The 14,795-nt window shown below is 45.6% G+C and overlaps 1 protein-coding gene across 1 annotated transcript in view; it reads right to left on the reverse strand.

Moving 5' to 3' along the window:
* The window catches only part of PAPPA (pappalysin 1), a 123,602-nt gene that overhangs the window by 55,435 nt on the left and 53,372 nt on the right, over positions 1-14,795 (reverse strand). The window lies entirely within an intron of this gene.

The following is a 14,795-nucleotide window of genomic DNA, read 5'->3' on the forward strand; positions in this document are numbered from 1 at the left end:
GAAACACAATGTTTAGCAAGGACAAGTGCTTCCAAACAAATCACCCCAGAGACTCGGAGAGGCCTCTGTTTACCCACACACGGCCCATATGGCGTGGGCAGAAGCAGAGGAAAGGCGGGGGGAAATAAGAGAGAGAGAGAGAGAAAGAGAGGGCTCCAAATGAATAAACATCCTTTGCGCCAGTCAATGAGACGCTAAGCTGAGCGGGAGGGATCAAAAGTCAGAGGGAAACCGAGTTACTCTCCATGGGCACAGTCCGTGGGGGCGATGGAAGGGGGAAGAGAGGGATGGACAAATTTATTCCAGTGTCTATAAATGAGCAGGATTTTTTACGACACAAGGCTCCAAATGCTGCTACTCTTCTTTCTTTTCTTTTATTGCTGCAGACACACCCAAGGCCTGATTCCAATTGTTAGCTCTGACTAGAGTCCATTGAATCCAACAGGACAGTAAATGAAAGTTCAGTTGAGTCAATGGGTCCAGCTGGGAATCCCATGTGGATTCTCAAGCTATCGTCCCTCGATTGTGGTATTTTTGAGCTGCCTTCAAGCCATTTGCAACCTACGCTGAGCTTAAGGTGAAGCTGTCACAGGGCTTTCCTGGACAGATTGGTTCATTGCCATTGCCTTCGCCTGAAGCTGAGAGAGGGCTGCTTTTCCAAGATCATTCAATAGGTTTCCATGGCTGAGCAGGGATTCAAACTCTGGTCTCTCCGAATCCTGGTCTAGCATTCAGACCACTACACCCCAGTGGTTTTCATGCTTTCTTGCCACTCCACAATTTTAACTGGTTTGTCAAATTCTTCTCAAGCAGCTTCATTGCTTCCAATATCAGTTCCATGGGAGTTTGATCTTTGTAGTGCTTATAAATGTTGTGGGGCTGCAGGATTGTTGCTGTCCTTAATACAACCATCTCCATCATTATAGCTGACATGGGCCAGTTGGTTAGGGATGATGGAGGTAGAGTCCAACAGACTTAGTCTAGGCCTCTCTGCTCTGACACTAGGTTGGATGGTAGGTCTTGGTATATTCTGAGGCTAGGCCCATGTTCTGGTGCTAGGTCTTGGTGTCTATCCTGAAGAGATAGGTTCTGATGCCTATGTTCTGATGCTTGGTCTTGGTGACTACATTCTGACACTAGGCTAGACTAGGTATCTACTGATGGCTAGAAAACAGAGGCCTTCCATTGCCATGTCTTCTCCAGGACTAGAAAGGGCCCTCCCTCTCCAGTTTACTTTTTCTCCTGAATTTTATACAGTAAAATAACATTGCAAGAGCCAGGATAAATCAGATCATTACAATTCAATTACTTAATCCCTCCTCCGCCCCCACAGAATCCAGTTCCAATTCCCAAATAGTGTGGTGGGGTTGGGAAAGAAATTGGGAAAGAAGCGAACTTCAGCTTTGCAGTCTAATGACCGCCTCCCTCTGGAGTTTTACTATGAGAGTACTCTTAATCCTTCTACCAAAAAAAAAAAAAAAAAAAAGAGGGTAGGTCAATCAGACCTTTGGGTCCCAGGGTATGCTTGCAGAGAAAACTGAAGAGGCAGAGAACAACTGGGATGGATAAGAAATTGCATGGGTTTGCAGTTCCCGACAAAAATATCCATTTTGTGCCCTCCAAGACTGACAACAAATCCATGCACATCCAAGGTTTACAATTTGTGATGGGGGGGGGGGGGAAGAATATAGGGAAACCCATTTGCAACAAACCACGTATATTAGAGTTGCAAGGATAAGTCCCATCCCAGGCACTGTAGGGTTTATAGGTCTCAGGGCTTGAGACTAATTCTCCGGACTTGAATAAGCTTTCCCCGGTGTTCAGGGCAAAAGGGAGGAATCTTAGGGTGACCTCACTGCCTTCAAATCTGCATGGATATATTGTCTCCTCATTGGATAGACTTACGTATCAACCACAATTGTTCAGAATATGTTATACAAATGGGGGGGGGGGAGGATATCAAGTTTACAAAGGAAGAATGCATAGAGAGGCAGTATTCGAGGCAATGTTCTCACCTTGAGATTCCTTCCCCTTGCATTGAGTAATGGAAAAGCGATGTATATTAGAGCAACCAGTGGCCAGACATGTCACTTCAAAACACTGCAGCTGCTCTGATTTGTCCCTGTTTGGTACTGAGTTGCCATCTCTTTCAGACATTTGGGACATAAGGGAGAGTCTCTGGATTTACAGACTTAAGGCAACATGGTCTCACCTTGGAGGATGATACCATCATACACTGATGAATACTGAAAACAAGAGTGCTGTAGTTGACAATAGGGGCTTTTCCATGCTACACAGTTAGACATCATAGTATTATGATACCTGTTTAGCTGCCCTGGTTCCATCCTATGGTATCCTGGGATTTGCAGTTTAGGAAGGGGTACTTAGCATTCTCAGCCAGACCGTTCTAGTGCCTCCCCAAGCTACAAATCCTGCGATTCTATAGGATGCAGCCATGGCAGTTAAAGGGAATCATGGTGTCATGGTAGTATAGTGCGAAAGGGTACCAGACCTTTGCAGTCTACAAAACACCTCCCACCCAAATGATGAGAGATTGATCTTAACCACAAATTTCTCAGTGGTGCAGGATTCCAGCCCAACCAGAGTCTTGCTTGCTGACTTATCCTAATATCAAAATAGCACAGTTATACCACTGCTCAGTCCATGAATGGGGTGACGTCTCGTTCGGCCCCAGGTTTAGCAATCCAGGCTAGATACGCAAAAGCTATCCTTCACACAATAGCCCAAGCAAAACGATCAGGATCACGTTCTCCTTGCCTCTCCTCTCCTTGTTCACTCAACAATGAATGGAAAGACGCAGCACCTCCGGAGATCAGTACCCAAGGTACCACGGTTACATAACCCCAAAGGCTCATTTCTGTCTGCTTGCTTAATCTGAGACTGCTTTAGCCTGCCCTTCACCGATTTCAAAGCTAAGAGGTGGATTGCTTTGCGTATCAACCACATAGTGTGTCAAAGACATTTTGTTTAATAAAAAAAACCACACACCAAAACAGTGTTTCCATCTGCTATCCATAGTTCAGAATATATCACAGCATGTATGGGCTCCTGACCAACTGGCGGCTCTCTCCTTTGCCAGATGCAGGAGGGCAGAGATGAAGACAGTTGCTGTTTTCTCCACATCTTCTTCCCAACAACTGTTATACTGAGTACAGGATGTCCTGCAATTGTGGGAAAAGTCCAACCAATCTTAAGGCTGGTTGACTGGCTGGAAGTGGGACTTGCCAGGGCAGATGTTGGACGATTGCTTGGATTGTGTCTTCCTGAATGGCAGGAGGTTGGACGGTATGGCCCTTGTGGTTTCTTCCAACGCTATAGTGCTATGACTCATTCCAGTCTAGCTGGAGAGGACATGAATGCTCCCTGGTTGTGATTCCAGCCATCATCCTTTGACAGCCCTTCACAGATCCCAGTTATTTGTTCAATCGCTTGTTTGTACAGAGTGTTATCTGCACATTACAAGCAAATACACATTTTATGGACATGTATTTGGGGGCAAAATACTTGACCATGGTCAAACCCCCTAGAAACCAAGATGACTAGATGGAGGCTATTATATGTTGGACACAGCATAAGACAACATGAGCCATTAAAAAGAGGACAAGTCTGGGGAAAACGGAAGGCAGTAAGAAGAAAGAAAGACCGCATTGCAGATGGATTGACTTCATCAAGAAAGCCATGGCTCACAGTTTGCAGAAGCTGGGCTGAGTTGTCCCTACCATTAGGGAGCATGAAAGAGGAACCTCAAATGCAAGGTGTTGAAAAGCAGTAGCAAGGTGTTGGGAAAGCTATGCGCTAAGTTTGGCCTCCCATGCTTCTCCTTAGATACCTTGTTGTCTTCCTGGTTTTGACTTTTGCAGAGGGAATAGAAAGATGCAACACTGTTTTGCTCTTTGCTTGTCCATTTCTGCCATCTCAGTTAAATTAATAAGGACAGTTGGAATATATTCAGAGCCCAGCAAAATAACTTTTCCAAGGTCTGGAGATATGCACTCATCAGCCAAGAAGAGGCCACCAGAGATATCCCTACACTCAATGGCATTGAAATAAGCCCAGTATTGACAGGACGATAGCAAGAACCTTCTCCAAGTGACTCTGTTATGGTGATGATAGGAGAGAGAAAACACTACACTTCTGATAAGATCATATATTTGGGATCAAACAGCAAGCAGGATCTGGTCCAATAAGATGAGTTAATCCATACTTGTCTGGAGAGGAGGCTGCCCTTCGACTATCTGCCGGCCAGCAGGAGATCCGTATGGAGGCTAATTTGTTCCTGATTGCATTTAAGACCCCAATAAATCTGTCTGCTCCGAGTCAGCCAAAGCCCAAAGGAGGAGAAGACAAGAGAGACAAAGATGTCTGAATTAAAACGGAGACGCTCCGGTTGATTAAGGGAAAAATCTTCCTGAATCCCAGCCCAGGCGGGGTGAGCGTGCCCCTTCTCCGATTCCAGCTCCACTCGACCGAGTCGGCACGCCCTGCCCTTCATTACCTTTTTGGCATCCCCGGCCCCAAAGACATTGGTTACAGGAGCCAGGAAAAGATTAGGTGTTCCATCAGCTTCATGGACTGTGCAAGTAAGATGGGAAAATGTGGTTTCACTACTGTATTTCTTTGACATATATATTTCTTTCTTCTTCTTCTTCTTCTTCTTCTTGTTTTTCCAAAAAGGGAAGATGCGTTCTTAATGCTAGCAGGTTAAGGTGAAGTGTTCTCAGTTGCCCTTGACCCAAGATGTTTCCATGCCTGAAATGTATCATCCAAATGGCACCCCTTGTGCACACAGATGCATGGATTGTGCTGCATGGATTGCATTTGTCTACCAGTCAGTGACTTTCTTACTTAGCTTCACAAGTTGTTGTGTGCCTTCATTTCTGACTTATGGCAACCCTAAGACAAATCTATAATGGAGTTTTCTTGGTAAGGTTTGTTCAGAGGAGGTTTGGCATGGACTTTTCCTGAGGTTGAGAGAATGAGACTTGCCCAGTGTCATTTTTAGTGTCTCCCTCTGCAATGCTAGAAATGTGGGAATGGCATTAAAATTTCATGGGGAAGGGGGAAGAATTCATACGGAGAGGCAATGGCTTCATTGCATTCCCCCTTGTAGCTAGGCCCTTGAGAAGATGCCTTCTTTGGAGCAAAAGCATGAAGGAGGAAGGCCTGGCCTTTACAACTACGGAGCCAAGCGTGAGTCGAAAAGAGCCTGTTTTATATCGTTATAAATTGGATGGGGCACAGATGAAATGGGCCTAGGAGTGCTTATTTGCATTGTTCCTTATAATAAACTGTATCTTGGCTCAGCAGAAGAACTGATAAGATTTTGGCCTCCGTCTCATAAACAGCAGATGTGGTACTCTCTGAACTAGTTTCTTTTTCCCCAACTTGCCCGCTACAATTTGCAGGGTGTCATGGACCTGCTCCCTAGGGAAGGTTTCATCACCCATTTTGACAGAGGTTCTGTCTAATTTCTTGGCTGGAGTTCACCCCAGAGTTCATTTCTTGCAAGCCGACCAAAAGGATCACTTCAGAGGCTGGGGGCAAATTTGGGAACCAAACCTTCCTGCACATTGACATGTCAGTGCATGGGGATATTGCTGGTTTGAGGGACTCCAATTCTGGAGACCAGGGTTGGATTCTCCAATTGACGATGGGAAGTCAGTGGGTGATCATGGTTGAGTCATACCCCAGAAAACCCCATAATAGGGTCACCTTAGGTCACCATGACTTGGAAATGACTTGAAGGTCCCCAAGAACAACAAGATGAGTGCTTCTCAAAGTGGTGGTCCACAGATCAAGGCCTCTCCATAAGCCATTGGCTTCCAGTTCATGGTGGGTTACCAGGAAACAATGCAAGCATGACAACAACACGACACAAACGTGGTACTATTTCCCAGACGCACAATGGTGGTGGTGGGGAATACCCATCTGCTGCATGAAATAGCTTGAGAAGCACTCATCTAGCTCTTTTTAACTAGCACCTGAGAAAACTGTGTATCTCATGATATTTGTGGTACACTCAACCTATATCCAAGTGTTCTTTACCATCTATCGTGCTGGCTAAGGCTGATGGGTGCTGCTGTCCAAATCAACATCTGAAGGGGTATAACTCTGTGGTGGGATGGGGATTAAAGCACATCCCTTCAGATACTGCTGGACTGCAGCACCCATCAGCCTTAGCCAGTATGGTTGATGAAGCATGGCAGAGAAGACTGAGCAAAATCAATAGGACTGAATTTAGTGGTGATTCACAAGCCCCATTGGTTTTAGCAGGTCTTGTGGGAGCTCAACATTTGGTTCAGCCCAGAGAAAACAAAAACAAAAGGCACAAACGTAGAGGTATTTTCTGCACTATGTGGCAGAGTTTTCTTTTTAAAAACCGAGCCTTTCCACTCTTGGTTGGCATTAAGTCTAGTTTGCTGAGTCAGCCCTAAGGCTTGATTACTTGTCGAAAACCTGCCATCTCTTCCCTTTGCATCTGGATCAGAACCAACAGGCCACAGTCCCAAAGCCAGGCATTTTCTCTCTCTCATCCATAAAGACATTTACACCCCCAGAGCGTCACCAGGGCCAAAGGCCTCATGACTCACCCAGAAAGCTCTCCTGCCAGTCTTGGGCTCAGGTTTAACATAGAAGGAAAGCTGGCAAGCTTGCCACAAAAACAGGAAAGCTGATTATCTTGGCAAGATTGGTTCAGAAGGTGGCTTGCCTTTGCCTTCCTCTGAGACTGAGAAAGTGTGACCTTCACAAAGTCACCCAGTGATTTTCCACAGCCAAACAGGGATTCGAACCCTGGTCTCCAGAGTCATAGGTCTACATTCAAACCACAACACCACACTGGCTCTCAGTAACCATTGATTCAGGACCTATGGCTGAGCTTTCTTTGTCATGCTAGCTCATGGAACCAAAGAACCTTGGAGCTGGAAGGACCCATAAGTGGCATTTAGTCCAACTCCCTGCCATTAAGGAATACACAACTAAAGCACTCTGGAGAAGCAGAAAACAAGTTGGCTCCATCTTCTACCTGACATCCCTTCAGATATTTCAAGATAGGTAACATATCACCTCTTAGTCTTCAAGGTAGGTATCATATCACCTCTTAGTCTTCTCTCCTCCAAGTTAAACATACCTAACTGTCTCAGTTCTTCCTTGTAAGGTTTGGTGTCCAGACCTTCGATAATTTAGATCACCCTTTACCGGACATGTTCCAGCTTGCCAGTGCCCTTCTTGAACCGTTGTGCCAAAAATTGGACACAGACTTCCAGCTGAGGTCAGACCAAAGCAGACAAAGACAGCTTTCATGTGCATGGAAATTAACGTTATATTACTGGTATACCTGAGAGACATAGGTGTATGAATCTGAAATATCAATCTGCAAAGGGATCTTGCAGCACCTTTGAGACGAACTGTGAAAGAAGTTGTAGCATGAGTTTTTGTAGATGTGGTCTGCTTCCTCAGTAGCCACAGAAATGCGAAACCTGAGCAACATCTACATTACACTTGATCTTAGCCAAAAAGCTGAGAAGCGATGAGCAACATCTTATCACCATACCTACAAGTTTTGCATATTCATACAGTCTGGTTAGAAATGTCCTTCCTGGGCACCAGTTCATGCATCTGGGGATGTAGACCAAGCCTACAAAAGCTCATGCTACATACTGCTATACCTCAGTTAACAAAGCAGATGGATTCTAGGGCATTACTCCTTCAACAGAAATTTGCTACTGGAGACAGAAATAGCATAGAAAGAATAGGGATAGGGTTACCACACTGCAAAAAGAAGAAGTGCAATTCAACTTGTTTGAGCAAACTTGGCATTCCCAAGTAACCATATGTACATACGGAATAAAACAATCAGGTCAGACGGTTACCCCGATTTCCACATTGTCCATCGAAACCCACAAGTTACTCAAATGGAAGACCAGGGCAAAGAAAAGAAAGCAAAGAGAAAGAGCTTGAGAGAGAGAGAGAGAGAGAGAGAGAGAGGACACTCTAGTGTGGTTTGCACTGAGTAAAACAATGACTCTGGAGACCCGGGTTCGATTCCCCACTCGGCCATGAAACCCATTCAGGGAGCTTGGTCAAGTCACATTCTCTCAGTCTCAAGGGAAGGCAACCACCTCTGAAGAAATCTTGCCCTGAAAACCCCATGATTGGTTCATCTCAGGTTCGCCATAAATCGGAAACGACTTGAAGGCACAGACAAAATGCACACAAAACAACGGGGATGAACATCGAGTACAAAATCCTATTTTTGGTTTGGGGCGAAGGTGCTGGCCGCAGCATTATCTCTTGTTCTACAATCACTGCTCTTTTAAAAATAAAAAGCAAAGCAAAGCAAAGAAGAAGAAGAGACCAGACTGAATTAAAGAGGCAAGGGAGGGGGAAGCAAGGGTATTTTTAAGCATGGCTATTTACTTAGGGATGGTTCCAAATGCAACAAGCTTTCTACCATATAACTACATGTCCAATTTATTCCCCCTCCTCTCCCCCCTCCTCCTTCCTTTTCTTAAACAATGAACAAAAATGCACAAGCGTTGTTTCTGGGTAACAGATTCTTGGACCGAGTTGGCCTCTGCGCTTCAGTTCCTCCTGCCAACTCCAAAAGTATATTCAGGCTGCGCTCTCCTGCTGTTTCCCTCATGGAAGCAGGAGGTGGAGGGGAAGAGGAGAGGAGGAGAGATGGCCAAAATACTGTTTTTTCACTGCAAAGATACTCTGGCCTGCTTAGGGCATTTTAGACACATCACATTGCAAGCCTAGGAGCTCAGCAGTTACCGACAAGACACACACAAATATCAACGCACTTGGTGAGAGGCACCCCAGACCCACCGCCACCATTGAACAGTGGGTAGGTCATGGTTGGGGAAAGTATGGCCCATGGAACACATGCAGTCTTTGAGTTCCTAAATGTGGCCCTTGGCATATGCCCTAAAGTGCCCTCTAATGCCCCCAAACATTAAATACTGGGCTGCTTTGGGGGCAATCTGGGTCTACTGGTTGATCCAACAGGAGTGGGGAACATGTGCACCTCCTGGTGGTGTTGAGTTGCAACTCCCATCAAACCTAAGAAGTAAGGCCAACAGTGTTGGGGGGTGATGTCTAACACCACCAAGACACAGAATCATAGAGTTCATGTTCTTCTCCTTTGATAGGTTTGTCTTCGGGTTGCCATAAGTCAGAAACAACTTGAAGGTGCACATAACAACAACAACAACAACAACAACAACAACAACAACAACAACATGCCTCTGGGGGGGGAATCACTGCATAGCTAAAGCTCCTAGACTGCCTATAAATCACATTACTTATATCCTTTGCTCCCAAAATGTTTGACCAGCATCCACTTTCAATTCTGGGCAAAGAAACAAGATTTTCAGGAAAGCTCACTTTACAATCCCAGGGAGAAGTTGGTAAAAGGGTGCATTTTGTTTTCCCCTTTTCAGTTGTAAGTATATTTTTATTTTATTTTACTTTTATTTTGGGGGATTATTTTCTCTCCTTGCAGAGATACTATGCAGACTTCGTTGTTGTTGTGAAACGCTGGCCTTATTGCAAGGGGGCCGGAACGGAGGTGCATGTGTTTGCATGGAGAAGGGGAGACTGTATGCACAGAAGGAGGAAAACATGCCCAGCAGAGACATGGATGCTCATCCATCAATTTCTTTTAAGCAAATTGGGGGGTGGATGGGTGGGGAGAAGGAAAGACGTCTAAGATTAGGTTGGTGTCAGTCACTTATCCTTTGGGCCTCCCTGGAGAATGTTCTCCTAAATGGGAGAGCTGGCAAGCTCATGAATATTAACTGTTCCCCTGAATGCGCCGCTGTCTAGCGAAACAATACGATTAGCGGGGATGGCGGGAGACCTGATTTATGAAAGAGGAGAGGCTGGCCCAAACCCACAAAAGTAAGATTTTGGGAGTAGGGGGAGAAGACTTGGGGAGGCCCCACTCCAATTGAGAAAGACGGGAAGGGGGGCACCCTGTTGCATTGAAGCATCTTCAAAGAGGCCGAGGCGTCAAAAGAGGGGAATTTGACCCTTGTTGGGAGGGGAGATGTTTCCCTCCTGAGGACCACCAGGCTGGGTGACCCGGTGTCCTACTTTAAAAGGGACGGTCCTCCTCTTTGAAGGGCTGTCAGAGGACCAGCCTCACATTGGAGGCCACTTCTCTTGGAACGTCTGGCTGAAAGAGAAAGGGCCATAAGAAGAGAGAGGAACGTGGGTCTCAAAAGCCCAAGTACAGCAGCCTGGGAATCGCTTGAATCAGAGATTTGGATCTGCATCATGAAGACACCAAAAGGATAGGTTGAGAACATCTTATTTGTCCCATGAGAGGAAAGTGCCAAAGCAGGCTGACTGTTGATCTGTTGAAAAATAATGACCACAGAGGAGTTGCAGAAATCCAATCTAGACATTGAGGAAATTGAAATAATTAAGGATTTCCCATACCTTGACCCAAACAATGATCAGAACAGGGATTGCAGTCAAGAAATAGAAAGGATTGGGAAAGGCAGCTATGAAAGAACTAGATAAGATATTGCAAAGATATCGAAATGAGCACCAAAAGTTTGGTTTGTCCAAGCCATGCCATTTCCCATAACCATGTACAGATGTGAGAGCTGGACAGTGAAGAAAGTGGAGAGAAAGAAAATCAACTCCTTTGAGATGTAGCACTGGAGAAGTGTGCTAAAGACAAACAAATGGGGCATGTTGTGTAGTGTGCTTCCAAGTCATTTTTGACTTATGGCAACCCTATCACGGGGTTTTCTTCGTATGTTTCTTCACCAGGGGGTTGCCATTGCCATCCTCTGAGTCTGAGAGAGTGTGGCATGCTCAAGGCATGTCAGCGGGGAATCGAACCCTGGTCTGCAGATTCCTAGTCCAATGCTCAAACCACTACACCATGCTGGGTCTTAGAACAGATCAAACCTGGAAGCCAACTAAACTGTGGCTGCCACACTTCAGACACATCATGAGAAGGCAGGACTCACTCGAAAAGACAATAATGCTAGGAAAGGCAAAGAGTAGTAGAAAGAGAGGTAGACTGTCTATCCAGATGGATAGACTGAATCAAGGAAACCATGGCCCTGAACCTGGTGTCTCATTCATGGGGCCACCATGAGATGAAGTCAACTCAAAGGCAGCTAGCAACAACAACAACAGACAAGCCCTTGGCCTGCTGATGAAAAGAGAGCAAAGAAGGAGCCAACCTCACCTCCTGTGGAAGGTAAGTCCACAGGATGAGAGGAGCCACTGAGAAGACTCTGTCTTGTGACTTCAGATGCCTCCAAAAATCCAATATAAATGGTGGTGGGATGGAGGTGGTCTTCTGAAGTCCCAGTCGAGGGCTAATGTAGCCTCCCAATCCCTTGAACATGGCCATCTCCCTTTACAATGAGAATTTATTCCAGTCTTGGAGGCCATTCCCAACTCAACACAGGTGCCACTATTACATATTTGGAGGAACCAAGCAAACACAACATGTTCCGTCCCATTCTGCCCACCTTGCAAATGTATCTCCTGCTGTGGGTTGCTACGAGATCATATTAGGGCAGCCAAATTCAATAGGGTGCCCAAGCACGACTCTGGCAAAAGGCCTTACACCAAGCTGCCAGATGCCGAAGTCAATTAATTTATTTACCCTTTGCTGTAGCCTTTGTGGTTCGGTAAGAGCGTCACACACTTGCGGGGAGGAACAAAACACTATTAATCTTATCTGTTTTCTTTTCTCAGCTGTGCCCTGGGTGAGTGTATGAGGCCAGGACAGCCTGACAGAAAAGACCACACAGATCTCTCCTTCCACCACCAACACAACCACCACCCCCAGCTCCTGTACTCCTTACCTCCTATGGCCTAAATAGATCGATCCAGGCCTTATCTGATTAGGAAAAAGGAAAAAAGGCTACGGGTGCATGGGGAGAGATAGATTGGAAAGCCGGGGAAAACAAAAGAAGAGGCTAATTGAGTTACAAGCCCATGGAAGTGCAAGCTAGATGCCTTGGGAGCTGAGTGTGCAGAGATAAAGGATGGCGAAGCCAAGAGCAACATACAAGAGACACCCCAAAATGAAAACACACATGCAAACACACAACACTAAAACATGGGTGAAAGGAGCAAACATCTCTCTAATGCCCCCATGGATCCCCCTCCAAGGGATTGTCAACAGGCATTGACTTCTTTCCAGCTGTGAATGCAAATCTGCCCGCTTTTTTTGGGCCTTTCTTCCAGCAGGTGGATCTGGAGAGATTACTCCTCTCTGCGGAGGCATCTCCTTAATTAATGGACATGGCACATTTTGCATAACTAAGGGGTGGAAATCCATTGCATAGAAATAGGCCAGTTTTACCTATACCTTAGTAGTAATGGAGGCAGCAGTGAAAAGCAAGTACATACCCTCTGACATTTCACAGATGGAAGTGGGACCATGTGTGGTCAAAGCAGCATCAGAGTGCAGTAAAGGTGGCAAATGTTATTAATAAAGCTAGATGATGCTGTAGCAGTTTGCTTTGGAAGGGCAAGATTCCCTCCTGCCTCTCTCTTCTAGCCGTTCACTCAACAAATACTACTTTTGTATTTTGAGCTCTGTTTGTAGCAATGGAGATAAACTGAGGACAAAGGAGGGAAGCAGGAGAGAGAAGCTGGGACTTTTTCAAAGCTTCATAGCTCCACGAACAGGGCTATGGAAGAGGGTGGGTGTAAATGGGTCCATCTACACTGCAGAAATAATGCGGTTCCTTGTTGTTTGTTGTTGTGTCGTTTCTGACTTATGGCGACCCTATCGTGGCAAGATTTGTCTTGGCAAGATTTGTTCAGAGGTTTGCCACTGCCTTCTCCTGAGGCTGAGATTATGTGACTTACCCAGAGTCACTCAATGGGTTTTGTGACACCACTTTGAGGGCTGTACCTCCACCCTATAGAATCCTGGGATTTGTAGTTTTACAAGGTCTGTTGCCTTCTCTGCCAAAGAGTGCTGGTGCCTCACCAAAGTATAAATCCCAGGATGCTTCAACTCCCAGAAGTCCTGACTGTTACAGCCAAGTTGGTTGGGGCTTCTGGGAGTTGAGGTCCCAAACATCTGGTGGACCAAAGTTTGGGAATCACTGATGTAGATGCACTCTTCCATCTCAAAACAGTGCCCAAAGCATTACTGTTTTGCCCTCCATGCCTTTATACATGGCAAGATCAGCCAAGAACAACAACATCCCAGATCCACAAAACAGTGCTACCTTTAATCGGCCAACACAAATGCACCAAATGCATGATGCCATTCCATGTTTCTGGCACGGAAAAGGGTCTTTGGACACCCCAAAATGGATTTATTTGTTTGCTGCAGGAATCACAGAGATATGCCTCCCCACCACCGCCTTCGCCGCCGCCACCATGGGACACAAGAGGAATATAATCAAGTGCTAAACCTTTGGTGCTACAAACCTATGGGTTTTGATGGCTTCAACATCAGTCCGTCCATTGTGTCGGACAATCCTTGCTAATCACGGCCCCTTCCCCATCGCACAAAAAAAAAGAGGTCTAGGGAAGCAATTATCGCCTTTGAAAAGGAAGGATAAAGCACCTTTGATTCCCCCCTTCAAGAGCACCGATTAGCATCTCAAAGAAGGTGTCACCTTCTTCAGATAGGCCAGCTTTGACTCCCAAAGTTTTATTCTTCCCCCCTCGGCTTGGGAGCAGGCCTTTCAGCTCGGGACTTTCCCAAATGTCTTGCATCCCACCCACCCACCCACCCCAACACACACACACACACACACACACACACTTGGGCTTTTGGGATTTTCACAGCACAAAATGGTGGGCTCCAGACCAATTTCTCAGTCCTGCCGAATGAAGACAAGGAAGGAATCTGGAGAGAAGGCTAATGCTCAGACAAAAAAACCGCATAACATCCAGAATCCACTAAAGAGCAATACCTTTATAAGGCTGACCAACACAGCTAGTGGGGATTTGGGAAAATTTGCATGCACAAAAAAAGGACATGAAGAACAGTAGCTGGTGTTAGCCATACAGCCAAATACAATAACATCCCAAATCCACCTAACTGCAATATCTTTATTGGGCCAACCAATTTGGCTTTTGGGTATTTGGGAAATTTTGTGAGCGGAGACAAAAAGGAACATGACAAAAAGCCGCACTTCCAATAACTGGTGTTGGCCATACAACAAAATATAATAAGGTTTCACCAGTTCTTTCCCCTAAAATATAGCCTACAGCACTTGATATTCCTCATAGGTCTCCCATCCAAGTACTCTTTGCTCTTGGAGGCTAAGCAGGGCTAGGTCTGGGTAGTATTTGGACGGAGAACTGTCAAAGAATATCAGACGCTGTAGGCTTTACTTCAGAGGAAGGAAATGGGAAACCACCTCTAACTATTCCTTGCCTAGGAAAACTGTATGGAATTCATGGGGTTGGTATAAAGTCGACATGAAGAGATGGCATGAAGTGATACCCACACAGTCCATATACTGGTGCCAGGCTTCAAGCCTTTAGCTGATGGTATCTAACAAGCTTCCAAGAAAGAAATAAGCAGTTGTAGCCAATGGTGGCCAATAGAGTACTGGTCTCTGACACAATAGACATAGAAGATTGCCAGTCCCCACCTCAGATAGCTTTAGCAATCCTAATTTAAAGGACCTATCCAAGGTCCTGAATGTATTTGAGAGGATTCAGAACCTCTGACAGTTCCTTCAAAGTATGGAAGAAAACCAAAAGGGAATTTGATGGACACCTGATATTGAACTAAGCAGCCATTGCCACCGTTGTTG

The sequence above is a fragment of the Sceloporus occidentalis genome, unplaced genomic scaffold (genome assembly GCF_023333645.1).
Source record: "Sceloporus occidentalis isolate IW3139 unplaced genomic scaffold, rSceOcc1.0.p SCAF_8, whole genome shotgun sequence".
Lineage (NCBI taxonomy): Eukaryota > Metazoa > Chordata > Lepidosauria > Squamata > Phrynosomatidae > Sceloporus > Sceloporus occidentalis.